The following is a 19,288-nucleotide window of genomic DNA, read 5'->3' as shown; positions in this document are numbered from 1 at the left end:
AAGAGAGATGATTTTAATGGCGGTTCTGGTATAATGTTGTGCTGTTGATATGTATTTATGATGGCAGTTTTGAGTATTGCGTTGTAAGCAGTTTTCAAAGGGCTTATGTAATCAGTTTTCTCTGCCCATTGAACCATACACCACATCATGGTATCAAGTCGTTGTTCCTCTTTTAATATTTTATCCAACTCTGAAATTTCATGAATTTTCACATACAATCGAGCTCCTAGCAATCTCAGGCAGCGTACAGTTTCAGAGAAGGGATGTGCAGTGCTTCATAAGGTCCTGGTAGGTATTTTCAGGGGTTGATTCCAGGGATAGAAATCTTCCATCCGGCCTGCGGTGCCTCTGTGTTCTTCTCTCAAAGGGGGGATTCATAAACCTCAGCATCATCATCTTGTTGCTACACAATACCGGCCCTAGCTCAGAAATTCGTGTGAAGGGGATTTTAGTGGGGTCGGTTGCTTCGACCATCGAATTGCTGTGGTGTTCACTTTTGTATTATGGTTGCTAATGTATTTGGTTCGTGCTCTTTATATCTAAGTTGAAGCCCAAAGAAACGAGTTGAAGCAATCTTGTTTAAACCTATGTTGAATGAGGCATTGAAGTGTTTGTAAGGGTGGCAAATGTGTTCCTGAATATCTCGTGTGGAAAATGTCCATGCTAAGAACGCTTTTCTAGCTACAGGAGGAACATGACCAGAGATATGTGCTCCACAATCTGAGTTTGAATTGGAATTATTCTCCATGTATGTGAACCGAGAAGAGCAAGAGGCATCCTGTACTACTGTAGTAGATGAAAGTTCTTCTGGTTTGTTGATCATAAAGATCCTCTTTTTGACTTAGTTGTAAGATTTTTTGACATCAAGCTCACCAGTTTTATTTCCAACAATTCTCTTTGCTACCAGTGGTTTTTTTTAACTGTACTTGCAATAGCTGGAGGTGGAAGACCTACTTCAACTTTAGAAGGAACTGCTTGAGAGACATTGCTGCAGTTTTTTGATACTCTATAAAACTTATATTCAAGAGATAGTGTTGATGAGCTAACGAAATTGGGTGTCAGAACTTGGTCTATTGTAGATGCTATTACTGTGATTATATGTCTATATCAAGTGTTGAGATATAAAAGTTTTCAATAAGAACGAATCTGCATTATCTAGTTTGTTGTCTCCTTGCAAATTTTGAGAAAGAAATAATTATAGTTGCTTTCTGGTATTCCGGTTTCAGCATCTTCGAATTCTACCTGTTGCTTCTTGTTGCACACTGATCATTTGTTGCACACTTATAAGGATATTGCTATGTACTGTGAGTGGGTATTACTTTTCTGCATTAAGTAGTAGTTTTGATCAGTTTTTAACGCATAAATGGCCAGAATCAGTGAAGTATTAGAGTTCATGAAAACTCTTATACAATCTACTGTTGATGACACATTACAAATCAGCAAAGGATCTCTCTCGGAAATTGAGACATGCTTATATAATGCACAGGAAAAGATTGATTTTTTACAGATTGAATCACAGCTACAACGAGAAGAGCTACATCAAAATAGACACCATTCTGAACCTGTTTTTTTTTCAGAACATTGAAACAACCACCCATCAGCAGCATGTTAATAATGTTACTATTCATTCAAATAAAGCAGCAATTGTAAATGCAGATGCAGAAACTCAGTCTGCACTTCTCAAGCCCATCATCAGACCTTGGGAACAGCTTGTCCACAACAAGCACAAAACTGGTCTTGGATATGACAAGGACTTGTCCTTTCATATTCTAGACTATGCCAAGCCCATTCAGTTTCAGAGTGCTGGATTCATTCATGATAGTTCAGCTGCTCCTCATGACAGTTCAACTCGAGCTCTTCCAGATTCTGCCCCTCTTCCACAGCAACAAAAACAACAGATTGTGAAATGCCAACACTGTGACTGAGTTGGCCATTTGAAAGATCATTGTTTTGATCTTCATCCATGTAAGCACTGTCATAAAACTAGTCATTCTTCACATAGATGCTTCAGAAACAAACGTCCTGCAAGAACAAAGATTCATCTTGGATGGATCGCTTCTTGGCAATGGACATCAACAGCCAAGAAGATATTCCAAACACATGTCAGAACTTGTTCCAGAATATTGAACAGTCTTGCAGTTGAGTTTTCTCCATCTTCTCACCTTGTATCTGACAGGGGGGGAAATGATGGTCATCTACAAGCTTCAAAGTCACATCAAGCGAGCCTGAGCCACAACTTGCCACACCAGTTTCAGAGTTGTAGCCAGACACAAAGATGCCCCTGAGCATGCCTTCAGTTGGCAATCTGGGACACTTCCTCTAGCAGAAGACTTCAGCTTCTTGCCAGTTTTGGAAGAGTTCCAGGAACAAAATTGAGAACACTTCCTCTAGCAGAAGGCACCAGCTTCTTGCCAGCTTTGGAAGAGTTCCAGGAATTGCATTAAGCATTCTAGAGTTGTTGGTCATCCTTAAACCATCACAGGTTGAGACTTCCCTTTTCAGGTTGAAGTTTTACTTTTTATGCGGGGTGAGACCTCCCTTTTATGGTTGAAGGTTTCCCTCTTTAAAACAAGAGGATCACTTCCTCTAGCAGAAAACTTTAGTTTCTTGCCAGTTTTGGAAGAGTTCCGGGAACTGCACTAAGCGTTCCAGTGTTGGTGGTCATCCTTAAACCACTGCCCTTTATACCAACATTTCATAGAGCACATTCAGGCTAGTGTTGCCATGCATTTTTTGCACGTTTTGTATTACAGCTCTCTTCTTGGACTCATACATAACCCTTCGGATTAAGGGGGGGAATGTTGGACACCTAATCCTCAATGGGTTAGTGTGGAAGTCGAATGGACAAAAGCAGTCCAAGAGACCTTGGGATCTGAAACCCAAGAGTCACATAATGTACTATAAATGTATATCTCATGTTAATAAAAAAAAATGTATTGCATGATTTATCTTTCACATTGTCTTTGCTGTCCATGTGTGTTTAACAATTTTTAATAAATGAAGAGAAGAAAGATTCATGGCCATGATTGATGTTATGAATGTGAATTTTATTTTTTTAATAAATGAGTAAATGTAGAGAAAAGGATTCATGGCCATGATATTACGAATGTGATTTTTTTTAATAAAAAAAAAGGATTCATGGTCATGATTGATGTTATGAATTTGAATGCAATTATGATCTGGTTCTTCAACTTGTCTTGACGATAAACCACACTGGTTGGTTTGAAACTCGTCGAAAAATGAATAGTAACGTGATTTTCGTCAAAAACTATTCTCAATTTTTTTTGATATAGATGACACAAACCCAAATTCAACAATATAAATGTAATTAAAAAAATAACTTAAAAATTTGAAACCACACTTGTCACCCACCCCTATTTCTCCCTCTTGCTGCTATAAAAGCTCATTCTTCACCATGCATTCCCCATTGCGTGTTGGGGTGTGCACTCTACCAGTCCATGCTCTGCACATAGCTTTATTTTTGGGTGCCATCAGTATCTGCTGAACATAGCTTCATTTTTGCGTATCATCAATATTGTTTGAACTGATGGAGGCCATCCAGTTTTTTGGTCTCTTTTTCATTCTCCTACTGGCTCGTGGAGCCATGGCTGCCACCCCTAAAAGGCCAGTGACTCTGCCCTTTGACAACAATTTCATAGCTAGCTGAGGTGTGGACCACATCAAACAATTTGATGGTGAGCGACAGACTATCTTCTCAACAAACAGCATGGTAAGTTATTACCCATTCTATTTCTTTCTGCGTCATTTATCTTTATCAGTCTCTGGAATAACAAAGTTACATGAAATATGAGATTAACAGGTGCTGGGTTCGAATCCAAAGGAGCATATTTATTTGGGCACTTCAGCAAGCAGATAAAGCTGGTTCAGGGTGATTCCGCTGGCACTGTCACCGCCTTTTATGTGAATACTTGATAATAATATCTGAGCTTTTGTGTTTGGCTGAGTCTACTTCTGCCTGCTTATGTATCTATATTTGTTTTGGTGTGGGCAGCTTTCTGCTCAGACCGCTGAGCACGATGAAATAGACTTCGAATTCTTGGGCAACAAGTCCGGGAAACCCTACATTCTTCAGACCAATGTATTTACAGGCGGGAAGGGTTTCAGAGAGCATCGCATATACCTTTGGTTCGACCCAACCAAGGATTACCATTCCTACTCTGTGCTCTAGAACAAGTACCAAATTGTGTAACCCCCAAGATTCGAACCCGTGACATCCTCATTATTTCTTGTTTAAACCAGAAACAGGGCAAAATGTATTATGCAATTTTAGAAAGAACCTGGCTCTTAGCTGAATATGGTTTGGCATGGTCTGTTTTTTCTGCGCAGAATTTTTGTAGACAAGATACCTATCCGCGTTTTCAAGAACTGCCACGGCCTGGGCTTGGGGTACCCATTGAACCAGCCGATAAAGGTCCATTCGAGCCTGTGGAATGGGGATAAGTGGGCCACCCGAGGGGGCCTGGAGAAAATCGACTGCACCAAGGCGCCCTTCATTGCCTCCTTCAGGGAATTTCATGGGGATGCCTGCGAGGTTTCTTCTCCGCAATCGGCCTGCGCCACTCAGGCGTGGCGGTGGTGGAATCAAGAAGATTTCAAAGACCTGGACTGGCGGCAATGGGGGCAATTGAAATGGGTGAGAAAGGACTACACCATCTACAATTACTGCACTGACGCACAGAGAAATAAGAAAATGCTTACTGAATGTCTTCGCGATCGTGATAATTGATAATATGTAGTCACCCATTACTATTTATAATAATGCTGGCCATGGGTGGTCTGTTCCACCTTATTATTCCTGGGAATTATGAATGTTTTGGAGTACCGATTTTTGCTATTTCTGGCATTTTGATATCATAACTTCGTTGGTTATTTCCCATGGTATATAACTTTTGCTTTATAATTACATTGGCAGATATCTTTTGATTACCTGTAATGCCTTGGTATTTACGCTCCATTAATTTTAAAGAAACATGGTTGAAAATAAATATATTTGAAATTTGTATTAACGCTCCATTAATTTTAAAGAAACATGGTTGAAAATAAATATATTTGAGATTTGATTTTTACAAATTTCAAATAGAGGTTCATAATTCCAAAGAAATTACATGGGTTATCTGAATTTACTTACCTCCCAAAATAAATACATTGTAGAAATATTAAACAAATTTGGTATAGTTTATTATAATTATCTATTGGCTTCAATGGAGAAATAATTGAAGTATACATCAAAAGAAAGCAATGAATTTGCCCATGTAGCTATGTGGAATTTTATTTACTTTATTATTAATAGATTAGATAATTCATTTTTGGTTTGGATTTTTTCTAAGTTAGTGTAAAATATTTTTGAAAGACATTGGTATGTTGGATGAGAGTTCTAAAATACTTGAAGGGAATTCAATATTTTGAGTTCAAATACTAAGGTGGATGACCTCAAATTAATTGGACATATAGATTCAAACATTGATGGGTAAGGAGAATGGAGTGTCTAGAAGTGAACTCAGTACTTTGAGCTCAAATACCAAGGCAGATGACTTTAAACTAGTTGAACATATAGATTTAAACATTGATTGGGTAAGGAAAATGGAGTGTCTAGTTTAGGATACATAAATGATCTTGGATCAATAGCTATCTCTTGGAGATCACAAAAAATAGTTCATTCCAATAACTATAGATGTAGTCTAATTTGTGCCTTCTATAGATGCAATAAAGAAGATTGCACGGCCCTAGAAGATTTTAGAGGATTTGCAAGAAAAACAAAACAAGTGAGTACTTCTACAATTTTAATTGGCAACACTTCTCTATTCTAGTTGGTCAAGAATTATAGATTCCATGATAAAGAAAAGAACATCAACATGAAGTAGCATATGATTCAACGTCATGTAGAGGCCAAAATCATTTAGTTGATACATTGTTCCATAAGTGGAGAAATTGCAAACATCTTCCCCAAAGAACTTGGAAGACAAAAGTAAAAACTTGCAAGATAAAAGTTTGAAATATTAAGAAAGAGGATTGGACTTACAAACACCTTTTTATATTAATGGGGTAAATGTTAGATACCTAATCTTTAGGATCAAGGTAAATTATAAATATTAATTTAGGTGAAATAAGAGAAGTCATAAGTTGATACTTTTTTATATTAAGGGGGTAAATGTAAGATACCTAATCTTTAGGATCAAGGTAAATTATAAATATTAATTTAGGGGAAATAATAGAAGTCATAAGTTAATAAAAGGAATTATTGATACTTTTTGGAAAATGAAAATCAAAGGCCACTTCTCAATATATTAATGTACGACTCACTTAAATGAAATACAATTCATTCATAGAGTTACTCATATAAGGTGTTCCCCTCTTTCAATCCTATATTTCATAGTCATTTTTCCGTTGGCTAGGCATTATCAATCTATTAGATAACATGGGATCCATTTTTCCGTTGGCTAGGCATTATCAATCTATTAGATAACATGGGATCCATTTTTCCGTTGGATAGGCATTATCAATTCATTAGATAACATGGTACCGATCAAAATATTTGTATCCAATTTTTTTTATTTTTTATTTTCTATTATTTGACCAACACACCCATCCTCTCATTCACCCATCCTCTCATTCAAAGTTGTTGGCACCCAAAACAAAGTATTAATGACAATGATGACTCCATCTTCCACTCCCTTGAACTATAAACGATAGAGTCCCAAAGTATTGTTGCTACATTAGTTTGGATGATATTGAAAATTGGAATGATGAAACTTCTTCTCAAAATGGTTACACATAATCACATTTATAATATAGGATACTCATTTAATTGGTATAAATAGGCAATCGGTTTTTGTGATGCTGCCTTTCGATACAGTGAACGCCAATGGCACTCTTAATCGAAAGGGTGCCCTGAATGCTAGCCTTATGGCATAAATTCTCATAAATTAATAAAAAAACATTCTCAGTTTTTTTTACATCTTTCCATTGGCTAATATCCTAAAAACAAGAGGCACTTGGATAAATTAAATCTCCTTGTTTGTTTGAAGATCGACTAAATGAGACGTCTTTTCAATAATTATATTGAATACCATTTTCTTTTTTTAATTTTAGAAAAAGGAAAAAAAAAACAAATTTTGATAAAAGTAATCACAAAGTATTTGTTGCACAAAACCTCACTACCATAAAATTAATTAAAAGACAATCTCTCCGCCTATGACTAAACATTGAAGTCAATATCACCTGAACGTTAAGTATTTCAACCGAGGTAGAGGTGATCCAAATGTAGAGAGTAAGTCAATTTTGATATCTTTATCTCTTCGTACTATTCTTCAATGAGTAATTTGCAGTTTATCATTCCAGATTTTGTAAGTTTACTCTTGGGATAAAGTGACCGTCAAGTTTATATTGTTGTTCCAATTCTTGAGTTTATTCTTTTTTACGCCTCTACACTGATATCATTTCCATAGAATACACTTTGATATGTATTTCTCTGATGGGCAGACAACCATACCAACTAACAGAACTGCAGAAGAAGCTGGAAGAGGAACAAATATTCAAGAAATAATGTGATATAATAAAATTTACAAGTGAGAAATACAAAGCAACTAAGTTAGAACAGCACAAAAATTATGGAAATCTTATGGGCAGACAACCAGAACAACTAACAGAACTGCAGAAGAAGCTGGAAGAGCAACAAATATTCAAGAAATACTGTGATATAATAAACTTTACAAGTGAGAAATACAAAGCAACTAGGTTAGAACAACACAAAAATTATGGAAATCTTCCGTAATATTATGATGAACAAGATAAGGTACATATATTCTGGCAACTGGTAAAATGTTGTTTTGCATTGAAAGACTAAAACAAGCGCACCCTAACATATGGCTTATGATAGATCAAATTTATTCTATTGACCATATTTCTACGGTTTACTTTTGTGTGTTATTGCTTGGTAAAATAAATGAGGGAGGAGGGAAGTTATATGAATTTTAATACAATACAAGATCATTAAAGTTTACAATACCGCATATCTTGACTGGCAAGATTCTGATCAAGGGAAAGCAGCTAATTTGCCCAGGATCCTAGAAACATATAAGGATATACTCTTCACAGAATGGCAAACTCAGGTGATGAAAGCAGAGAGGGCGGCTTCAAGATGTAAATCAACTTCCAGCAATCTAGTTGATTTGGTTAACAACACTCTCTATTTAGCAAATATGATTTCCCAATGTACACCAGGAAAGATGACAACAACAAACATGTTGGAGCAAACATGTTATCCTGACTTGGAGGAAAAGGGGAGATTAATCGCCGAGATTAACAGTTTAACCTTCGATGCATATTGGCTCTTCCTGATTAAGCCGCACACATAGAGAGCCGCCCTTAAGTGTTTAACAGATGCAATCGGGTGTATAATTCCCGACATTCAGGATGCCACCTATGCCGCCCAACTCAGTTCACGCCTCAACAAACCGCCTGAAGTAGAGCCAATGCTTGCGATAAGTCAGCTCAGATTTAAAGGCAAGCAGCCTACTTGATGAATCATGTCGCTGTTTGCGATATCGCTGAGGGAAATAGGATCAATATTTATTGATACCAATTTAATAGGATTTCAGTTTAATAGATATTTAGATAAATTTAGTATTTATAGACCCTTTCATGTTTTTAGAAAGGGTCGTAAAGTTTTGTATCAGACTTAATAGACTGAAGTTTGCACTATTGTGCTTCAGTCAATATTCTTTTATAAAACTGGACCAGTTGTTCTTAATTCAACAAGGAAGCTTTTTATGCAATTGTGCACTATTGTCTTTGTTGAGAGTGTTTTTGCGTTGAAGGAAGAACTACAAATAGCGATTGATATTGGGAGTGTTGCGCAGCTCATATGGTATTTCTATCTATGTCTGAATTCATTCCTTTCATATAAATTGCTATGTGATTATTCCTGCTATTATTGATTATATGCATGTGCCGTAACAACAGATCTGTATTCCTTCCACTATTGGATGTTTTATGATGTGTTTCTTTTTAATCATGTATATGACAATGATATAAATGATGAGTGTGGTAATATAGCTTTAATCGCTTTGCTTAACTATTTAGGCACAATAATCTTGAATAAATTAATATCTATGTCTGATAGATGGAGTCATCTATATGCCTGTCTTTAGACGCAGACCATCAAACGCTGCACTTTAAAGTTCAATAGATTCCCGGGATAGACTATAGTTTATATATTCTTGTTGATAGTTAGTTATTCACCCCGCTAGCTCAGATTATAAACCATCCATTCATCCCGTTTATTCACTTTTGGGAAACTGGTCCCATTATCCCTAGTCGGAGCCACTATTCCAAACGGAAAAGGAGCTGTACTAAGGTCCGGACCGGGTGGTTATCCCCAATGTTGTTGTAGCGATTTTCGAGGCATCAACAGGTTGGAGAATTGAAATTTCCATTGTCAGAGGCTACCATTTCAGCTGCCACAGAAATCCCTCTACAATGAGAATAATGGTTCAAGGGCATATCTTTAGACACAATCAACTACAAGGATTTCTTAAGTCAAAGTAAAAAAACAAGGAATATGGATCTATTGTTCCAAGGGAATATCTGCTAGAACCCTACAAAAATATTCTTAAGGTCATCCATAGATATTTCACTTGTGAAGGAAAATTTGGGAGAGTTTATCAATATCATTTCATGTTGTTGATGCATTTCACAGGAAAAATCCCTTTGAGTTTGCCTTTTTACTTGTTCAAAAGAATTAGTAAGATGGTAGATAAGGTTCAGGGTAAGAAAACTGAAGTAGAGGCCAGTCTCTTTGATTTCTCTTTGACCAAATTGTTAGTAGTGGAGGAGCTGAAAAAGAAAAATCAGTCATGGCAAGCATTCTTGGATTCATCCAAGTTGGCAGCTGATTTTCCAACTAGCCCTTGGAGTAAAAAGGATAACCCTTCATCTGTGGCAAAGTATGCTTAATCAGCAATGGAGAGTTCAGTGAAAATGATACCAACTTTAGTTGATCCACCAGACAAGAAAAATGGTAAAAAATTTCATTTTCTCCTAAGGTGGTGGAGGCTCCTCAGAAGCCACTCATAAGAGTTGTTGCGAATAGATTTCCCATTGAGAAAACACCTGAACAACCATTTGAAGTTCTAGATACCATACTAGAGGATATTGTTTCAGGTGACAAGGATAAGGAAATCATAGAACTATGAGAACAATTGAAAATGACCCATTTAGTCATTAATCAATTACAACATGATAATAAGGAGTTAAATGAGAACATTTTGGAGAAGATACCTAAGACTAATGAAGTAAATGCAGTGATGAAGACAAATCCATATTCCACTAAGTCTCAAGACAAATAAAATGCAACAATAGAGAACATTCAAAAGCTAGAGACATCATCAACGAGAATTCTTGTAACTAGGTTCTCAGCCAGGAAGTTGTAGCTACAAAAAGAAGGATCAGTGTAAGAAGAGAAGAAGGCTGGGTTAGAGGAAGGGAAACACAATTTCCATCGGCTGAGGAAGAGTTGAAGAAAGTTCAAAATGAAATCACTAGGCTTAGGGAACAAGATGAAAGGGCTAGACAGAATATATATGTGACGACTTGAACATCTGTGAGGAAACATTGTTTGAGGTCAAGTATATGTTGAGGAGAACTCTACCCTTATATAAAATGAGGACAATTTTAGGAAAAATCTTTCATTTAAGAAGGAGTTGAGGGCTACAAAGAAACATCTATAGGAGGCATTGGAGGAAAACCAGAAAGAAGAAATAGGAAATATGGACTTATCGGATGAGGTAGCTAAGGTTTAAGTTTAAACATGTACTCAAGATCAATTTTTATTTTTCCCATTTTGTTTGAAGTACATAAACCTATATTAATCTTATACCTTGTGTTTTGGAGGCTTTGGGTAAAGGAAGCAAGTGACACAGTGATGCAGCATAGTTGCTGCGCTAATGTCCAAAGCATTAAGTTTTAGTAGAAGATCAAGGATTTTTGTGCTGCTTCTTATGAATGGAGGCCCAAGGAAGTTTTTAATACTGTGAGCATCATAAAAAAGATATTTTCTTTGTTCATAGACCCTAGTACCTAGTACAACCTACGAAGGTGAAAATTCATTGCGCTTAGGCGTTGCACTTCTGCTGTAGATGATGATTTTGATGGGTGGAAGTACATAGTTGAAAAAAATGTTTTACAGTGGGTGTATGATGATGTGGGAGTTTTTTTTTACTTATTTGGCACATCAAGAAGTACAACGCATGATCAAAAGTTTGCAAATAATCAATTCATTGTGCTTTTGTTGCTACACTTCTGTTGAAGAAGGGAGTAGCGTAGCGAATGCGTTGTGCTTCCACATAGTCAATACTTTGATGATGAAATTCATATCTAAAATTTGTGTAATTTAATTTTATGGTCATGGTAAATGTCTTGAGGTGTTTGGGATGTTTGGAACTCAATTTTATGCTTGTATTCAATGTAATTTGTTTAAGAATTTCTTAGTCAAAACAATTTCCTAGTTTCTAGGGAGTAGTTCTATATTCGATAGTAAAGGCAGAAACTAAATCTTTTTGAGGGAATTTAGTTCCTAGATAAGTAACTATTTATTTATTTATTTTTTTATCTATACATGATGTATTTTTTATTAGTGAAATGGTTGATTAGTGTTATAGAAAGAAAACATTGTGTATTGTATATCTTCATTAAAGTTTCAGTGAATGATGAAGGCTTAAGTCGACTTTTACAGGGATTCATGTGCCAATTTCTTATGGTGATGTTTTCTCTTATGTATGTGAATTTTATCACTTGTTATAATCATGCTTTATTTGTTATGTCTTCAAGTTTAGTTAAGCTAAGATTTATTTTAGAATTCATTGTTACGTGCTCTGTTATAGCTTACTGAACATTAAATGTTTTTCTTCCATTGAGATATCTAGAATTCATCCTTAGCTAGATGCTTTAGATGTTCTCAATTCCACTATTCATTTTTTCACCCCTCTATAATGAAACTTGATTAAAAAACAACAGAAGGATTGCCTACCTTTCCCCTCTCTAAAGATTCCTCATTTTTTCATCCTCTCACTGAAAATCATTAGCTTAATATGACTCCATGCCTAATGGATTTTCCCTCTTCCCTGACATCAAACTGTTAAATCTATTCCTCTCTGATCGTAATATCTAGCCTAAGAACTAAGACTGAATATTTAGATAGAGAGAGTTCTCTCTGAAGATGGAAGGGATAGATTATAGTTTTAATGTGGTTTGTGGTTACCTTTGGGTTCTTCTCCTCAGTTTGGAGGAATTACGAAGTGCTACCATAGTTGCATCATTGCCGAGGAACGTAAATCTTGAGAACATCCCTAGGAAAATCCGGTCTTAGAGATAAATTTGGTTCTTGACTGTGAAAGTGAACTAGAGACTAATAGGATGAATATTTACCCAAGTATTAGTGTTTCCAGAACCAACTGCAATCATTTTCTGTAGGAAATTATGGCTTCAAGAAGAGTACATACTAGGCATCATCCAAAACCTAATCCACCTGAGGTCTTGACTAGTCCAGAGAAGTTATTTAGCAAAAAAAATACTACAAAAGAAACAAATATCAAGTTCATAGAAAGATCCTTGTCCCTCCCTAAAAGAGTAAAATCAGTCGATGAGGTTCAATTTGATTTGAAGTTTGAGCAGAATTTATTCAGATCTAAAACAGAAAAACATCCCAACAAAAACAATTTTTCATCAGGCTAAGTTAGAATCCTATATTCCTTTTCAAAGAGATAGTGTATCAAAAGCAAACAAGGATATTTGGACACATTTTCATAAACTAGAAAATCTTGTGTATCAGTTACAAGAAGTTGCTTCTAAGTCCTTCTAGAAGCAGTTTCTGCCCAAATATTTTATTCTCCAATGAATATTCCATTCTATTCTTCTCCTACTATATCTCTTGTTTTCACTCCTTCTTCTTGACAAATTGTTGAAAAAACAGTGTCCTTACCTCAATCGTCCTCATTATAGATTTGAAAGGTTAGCAGAAGTTCATATCACACAATCATGGTTTCTCGTTATTCTCCATTAAATTTACAAGTTCCATTACATGTTTTGCCACTAAATTATGTTAAATTCTTGTCCCAATTTGATGGTACAGGAGTTGTTACAACACAACAACACCTTCATAAATTTAATGAATTCGTAGACTTAGAAGAGGTAGACCATGAGGATGCTAAATTGAGACTTTTGCTCAAATTTTTTAAGGGAGATCAAGAAATGGTTTAGAACCCTTCCAAGGGGAAGCATTCCCAATTTCCAGCAACTTGAACAAAGTTTCTTTGCCAAATGGGAAGTAAAAAAGACACCCCTACAGATATTAGTTGAGTATGACAACCTAAAAGATAGGTCGAGGAGAATCAGTTTAGGATTTTTTAGCTAGATTTAATAAGGTGTATAACTCAATACTTGTTGAAATAAAACTCCCCGAGGGTTGGCTTTGCTTCATTACCCTAATGGCTTCGATGTTGAGCTTGCTTATTAGCTTAGAGAAAGGAATCCAACCACATTGGAGGATATTTAGAGAAATGTTGTTGGAGTGGAAGCAATTTTAATAAAAAAAATGGACAAAATGAAAGTTGAAAAGAGGGGAGGGGTTAAAGAGGAGCCTTCATCTTCATCAGATAAAAGGCTGGATGTCATGATGAAAACAATGGAAAATCTAGTGGAAATATTAACTTTGGAAAAAAAGTTGTTGTTAGAGAACAACAAACACCTCCTCAAGTAAGAAATCTAAATTTTTGAAGGCCTCAAGCTCAAATAAAACAATGAGAACAAAGAAATTAGGGAGATCAACAACAAATCAGGCCTCCTTTCCAAGAGACTTTTGTAGAAGATAAAGACACAACAAAAGATAAAGATTAGATACATTATTTTGGTGAAGAAGGGGACATAATCCTTTTGACAAAAGAAGAGTAAGACTTGTTCTTATAGCCACAGACTTGTTCTTATAGCCACAGGAAGATATCATGCATATGAATCAAAAGATTACAGGAAAGGGTACCAAAATACAATCATGGAAAATCCTGCAAAAAAAGGCCAAATTGATGCACCTACTTCCATCCAGAAGAAAGATGATCTTGCAAAGGAGATTACAGAAAAGAAAGAAACAACAATAAAAGAGGTAGAGAAAATTCAATCTTATTTCAATTTAGAAAACGAGCTATCTAACATAAAAATATCCATTCCATTTAATGAACTGATCAAGAATGAGAAATACAAAATCTAGATTGTCAAAGAACTAAAGATAGGATATGTTTTAGATACTGTTAATTTGAATGATGATCATATTGAACTTCTATTTGGTCCAAATATTGATCGAGATTCTCAAGGTGGATATGTCCCACCTTTCCATGTTATCTTGAATGTACATGATTTGATTCTACATAATGTAATGTAAGACTTAGGTTCATCACATAACCTAATTCCAAAGGTTATTATGGACAAACTTGGTTTGGAAATAACAAGTCCATATAAAAACCTCTTTTCCTTTCATTCGAGTAAGGTTAAATGTTTGGGTTTAATCAAGGATTGTGTTGTCTCTCTCACTCAAATTCCACCAAAAAGTATAGTGATGGATATATTTGTTGTTGATATTCCTCCGAAGTTTGATATGATTTTATCAAGGTCATGGGCTGCAAAATTGAAAGTTAATTTACAGATGGATATGTCATATGCCACAATTCCTGTTTTTGGACAACCAAGGAGATTGTACAAAGAGACCTTGATGAAATACATTGTAAGTGGCAAGGAAAGGCATAATAATCATTCTATTTACTCAATGCATTCTGATATGGATTATTTTATATTGTATAATGACTTGTGTTTGGATGAAGATAGTAAAAAAAGGGACAACATATCAGAGGAGAAAGGAGGTGAATTGCAGGAAAATAAATCATAGCACAAAGATGATGAGGATGGCCTTTGGAGCATGGATTGTGATGGAGCAGTTGGCAAAGAAGGGGTTGGAGCTGGTGTGATGATAGTTAGCCCAAATATGGACAAGTCAAAACTATGTTATTTCAAACTAACCTTTGACTATACAAACAATGTGGTTGAGTATGAAGTGTTGATTTTGGGATTAAAGGTTTTGAAGGATGTGGGGGAAAAAATTCTAGCTCAGGGGAATTGAGATCTAATTATCAATCAAATCAAAGGTGAGTATCAGACTAAAAACCCTAGGATGAGAACCTATAGGAATGTTGTGCTAGAAATGATGCAATTGTTTTTAGAATATAATTCGTCTTTCATTCCTATAGGACTGAATATGATAGCTTATGCATTGACCAACTCAACTACTGTGTTTAAGATTCCTATTTATCCTAATAAGAACTATTAAATTGAAGTCAAACATAGACCAACAGTCCCACATAATGTAAAATATTGGCAAATGTTTAAAGATGACAAGCAACTTAATAATTTTTTGCAAATGTCTGAGGAATTTTCCAGTTTGCGCATAGATGATGAGAATTGTTTTGTTAAGGATGAATGATAATTTTGTGGTTCAGAATCAAATGATTTTGAAAATCAAGTTGTATATCTTGAGGTCATACAGTTGAAGGATAATGTGATACAAAATATTTTGGTCCCTCTTGAGAAGTTGTTTGATCAGACTGATGTAGCTAAGAACCCCAAAGTAGTTCCCACTAAGACTGAAGTATAGGATTGCAATATAGGGACAAAACAACAACCTAGATGTTGGCATTATGACACAGGTTTGGCACTATGGCACAGGTGTTTTCCTTGATGGCAACTCACTCAGATGACAGATCTCAGTTCAAGCTCTCAGAATGGAAGAAAAATACATATACACAGGTTCCTCTTAACCAAAGCACATATACCCGCGGGATTGATGATCAAAAGTCGCGTATATGTATGCACACACTTTCATGCATGAAAAAGAACGTACACGTGGGAAAGCTTATTTTTGGGTCCATGGTATTTGGACCTATGGTTTTTCACCTTGGTATTGCGTCCGAAGTATTGAACCCAGGTATTGGGTTCCTAGTATTGGTTCTCTATGGTTTTTGACCATGGTTTGAGTAAGGCCTTAGACTATAAAAAGGAGGAGATCATTTGGAAAAGGTATTGACTCAAGCATTGAATATCTTATGAAGAGAAAGATCTGGAATACTGGTGATTGGTTTATGGTGCATAGCTGAATCTGAATCAAGGAGGAACTTGAGCGCAAGAAGATGGATAAGTTCTATTGATGGGTCAAAACTCAAATCTTGAATAGTAGTATCTTTGTGTGATTTTGATCTGTTATATTTGGTGCATGACTTGATTTGATAATTTGGGTATAACTGATGTTTGAATATTTGAAAGAGTGAATTATATTTTATAGATCTGTACGCAGGTTCGGCACATCAGAGGCACGTATACATGCTGGTTCAACAAATCAAAACAACGTATACATTGTTTGGACTTAATACAAAAGCGTATACATGCAGGTTTCTACATATTGAAGTAGCATACGTCTCTTGAAATATGTTTTAGCTACTTTTGTTTATTGTCGTAGTGTTCTGGGTTCAGAATTGGTGTCTAGTTACTGTTACTATTTTCTGGGTACAACATTCAGAGAAGTGACTATTTGATTCAGTTTGTTTGGTGCAAAGAAGATTGGTTGATGTAGATATACTTGATGTTTGATTGATGTTATTCATGGATCCAGTCTGAAAATTTATGAAATATGGTACCTGGAAGAAAAGAGAAGGTTGTAGCCTTCTGTAGGTTAGCACCTACGTACTAGTAGCTCAGCTAGTACAAGAGCTAAGGGGGTTGTAGCTCCCTTCCAGGAGAAGCTAGAGAACGAGAGAAGGTTGTAGCCTTCGGCAGGTAGCAGCCTGCGTACTGGTATAAGACTGCACCAGTACAAAATCATTGTAAAAAGAAGTTTCTAATTAAAAGAAGATAGAGACGAATTGCAGCAGGTGGTTTTCACCTACATTAGGTTTCCACCTTATATCTTTGTGTCCATGTGTGTGATGATCTGTTATGTTTTACTGCTCCTGTTTACTGTTCTTATGAGTAATGAAGTCTTGATGCACTGATTAAAGATCAAAAATTAAGGAATCTTAAGTTTTCTGATATACGCTGGTTTCCTTAGACATAGTAGCGTATATACATAGTTTCCCATAGCTGAAGTAGTGTATACACATATGATTGTGAAATGAAAAATAATTGATTTTATAATACTGATTCACCCTCCCTCTCAGTATTATTTCCAACAATTGGTATCAGAGCCAAGTCCTTCAAAAGAAGCTTGATCGCTTGAAGGAAGATCTTTCATCATGAGCAACTACGAGAAAGAAGCATCGATCAGGCCACCAATTTTTGATGGGAGAAACTTCGTCTATTGGAAGGTAAGAATCACAACCTATCTTCAATTTCTTGGTACAGAAGTCTGTGATATCGTGGAAACAGGATACACATTTCCATCAGCAACTCCTACAGATACGGCTGGTAAGAAGCAGTATGAAACAAATGCAAAGGTTTTCAATACTCTATTAGGGAGTCTATCTCAATCAGAATTAGTCAAGGATATGCAGCTCAAAAACATAAAAGAAAAATGGGACAAGATCGTTCTGAGCTATGAAGGAGATGATCAGGTAAAAAGAGCAAAACTACAAACTCTCAGAATTCAATATGAAAATCTCAGAATGCACAATGATGAAAGTGTGGCTAACTATTTCCTACGTATAGATGAGATTGTTAATTGTATGAAAAACTTGGGTGAAGAAATAAAAGAAGTTGTTTGGTTGAAAAGGTTCTAAGATATTTTTCTTCTAAGTTTGAATCAAAAGTTTCTACCATAGAAGAAAAATAGAATCTACAGAGGATTACCATGTCATAGCTACATGGAATCCTAACCGCTTACGAAATGAGAAAAGGGGGACCATCAGACAAGAGAGAAGCCGCATTCAAAGCCTCAGGAAAAGGAGATTACAATGACTCAGGACATATGTCAAAAGAAGAGAAAGAATCAAATTTTGTCAAGAACCTTCAACGAGGTTCTAGAAGATTCAAAGGTAAGCTACCTTTCAAATGTTTTTCTTGTGGAAGAGTCGGTCACTATGCTACCAAGTGTCCTCATAAAGATAAGATTGACAAAGGTAAGGAACTAGTTAGATGGAACAGAAAACAGAATGTAAGTAAGAAGAGCTATTACACACATGAAGACAGTGATGGATTTTCAAATAGCGATGAAGATGAACAAGTAATGATTATAGGCTTTTTATGGCTTTTGAAATTTCTAAACTCAAAATTTGTTTAGAAGAAAAGAATATGATTATAGATACTCTGACATTCCAACTTGCTGAAAGGGAAAAACACAATGAAAAGTTAGAATGTGAAATTGTGGGACTTAGAAAAGATATTGAGAAAACAAAAGCTCTTAATCTTAGATTTGCTAAAGGATCTGAAACTTTAGATGAGATTATCAAAGTGCAGCGTTCTCCTCTAATCAAGACCAGTCTTGGGTATACTGAAGAAACGTCTTAAGCACAGAAGCTATCTACCTCCAAAATTTATCTTGAAGTGGCAAGGAGAAATGAACAGGTTGAAAATCGACAACAAAGGCACAATGAAGATCATTAGGTAAATCAGGGACAATTTACTTCAAGAATGAGCAAAGATCACCAATTAAATTGAGGGAAATCTACTTCAAGGATGAACAGAAGCTACAACGAACCAAAGGTAAATCATTCTCAATTTTCCTCAAGAACGAATGGCTGTTACAATCGCCTAGACAGAAGGTTTGATGATCACAGGAATTTCTTCAATGGCCAATGTTTCTCTTGTCATAAGTTTGGACATAAAGCAGCTCAATGTGTTGCCTACGAGACCATCATGACCAGAGAAGCATGAAATCAAAGGAGTGTGACTAGAATCATGAAAAGAACCTACAATAACGTTTCTTCTCTTGAAAATGAAATAGAATGTTCTATTTGTAACAACTTTGGTCATAAAGATTCTGAATGCAGGAGTAGGTTTCGAAAAACAACTCAGAAGGAGCAAGCTTCATTGAGCCCCAAAACATGGAGGAAGAAAGAACCGCAACCAGAAATATGTGGTATAGCCTTATATGCGGAAGGGTAAGAAAACTAGTTGTACATCGACAGTGGATGCTCGAAACATATGACAGGTGATAAAGAAAGACTTCAATCATATAGTGCCTTAGAAAAGGAAAAGAAGGTCTCATTTGGAAATGAAACCCTTGCATTCATAAAAGGTAAAGGTT

At 35.8% G+C, this 19,288-nt stretch overlaps 1 pseudogene; it reads left to right on the top strand.

The window, feature by feature from the left end:
• Positions 1-3,547: 3,547 nt before the first annotated feature.
• Positions 3,548-4,747, top strand: LOC149246436 (xyloglucan endotransglucosylase protein 2-like; annotated as a pseudogene).
• Positions 4,748-19,288: the final 14,541 nt, after the last annotated feature.

Source organism: Pinus tabuliformis, chromosome 7, assembly GCF_031772625.1.
Source record: "Pinus tabuliformis cultivar Carrire ecotype Pingquan chromosome 7, CPIR1, whole genome shotgun sequence".
Lineage (NCBI taxonomy): Eukaryota > Viridiplantae > Streptophyta > Pinopsida > Pinales > Pinaceae > Pinus > Pinus tabuliformis.
Note: the sequence above shows the minus strand (reverse complement) of the source record. Positions and strands in the feature narration are given on the sequence as shown.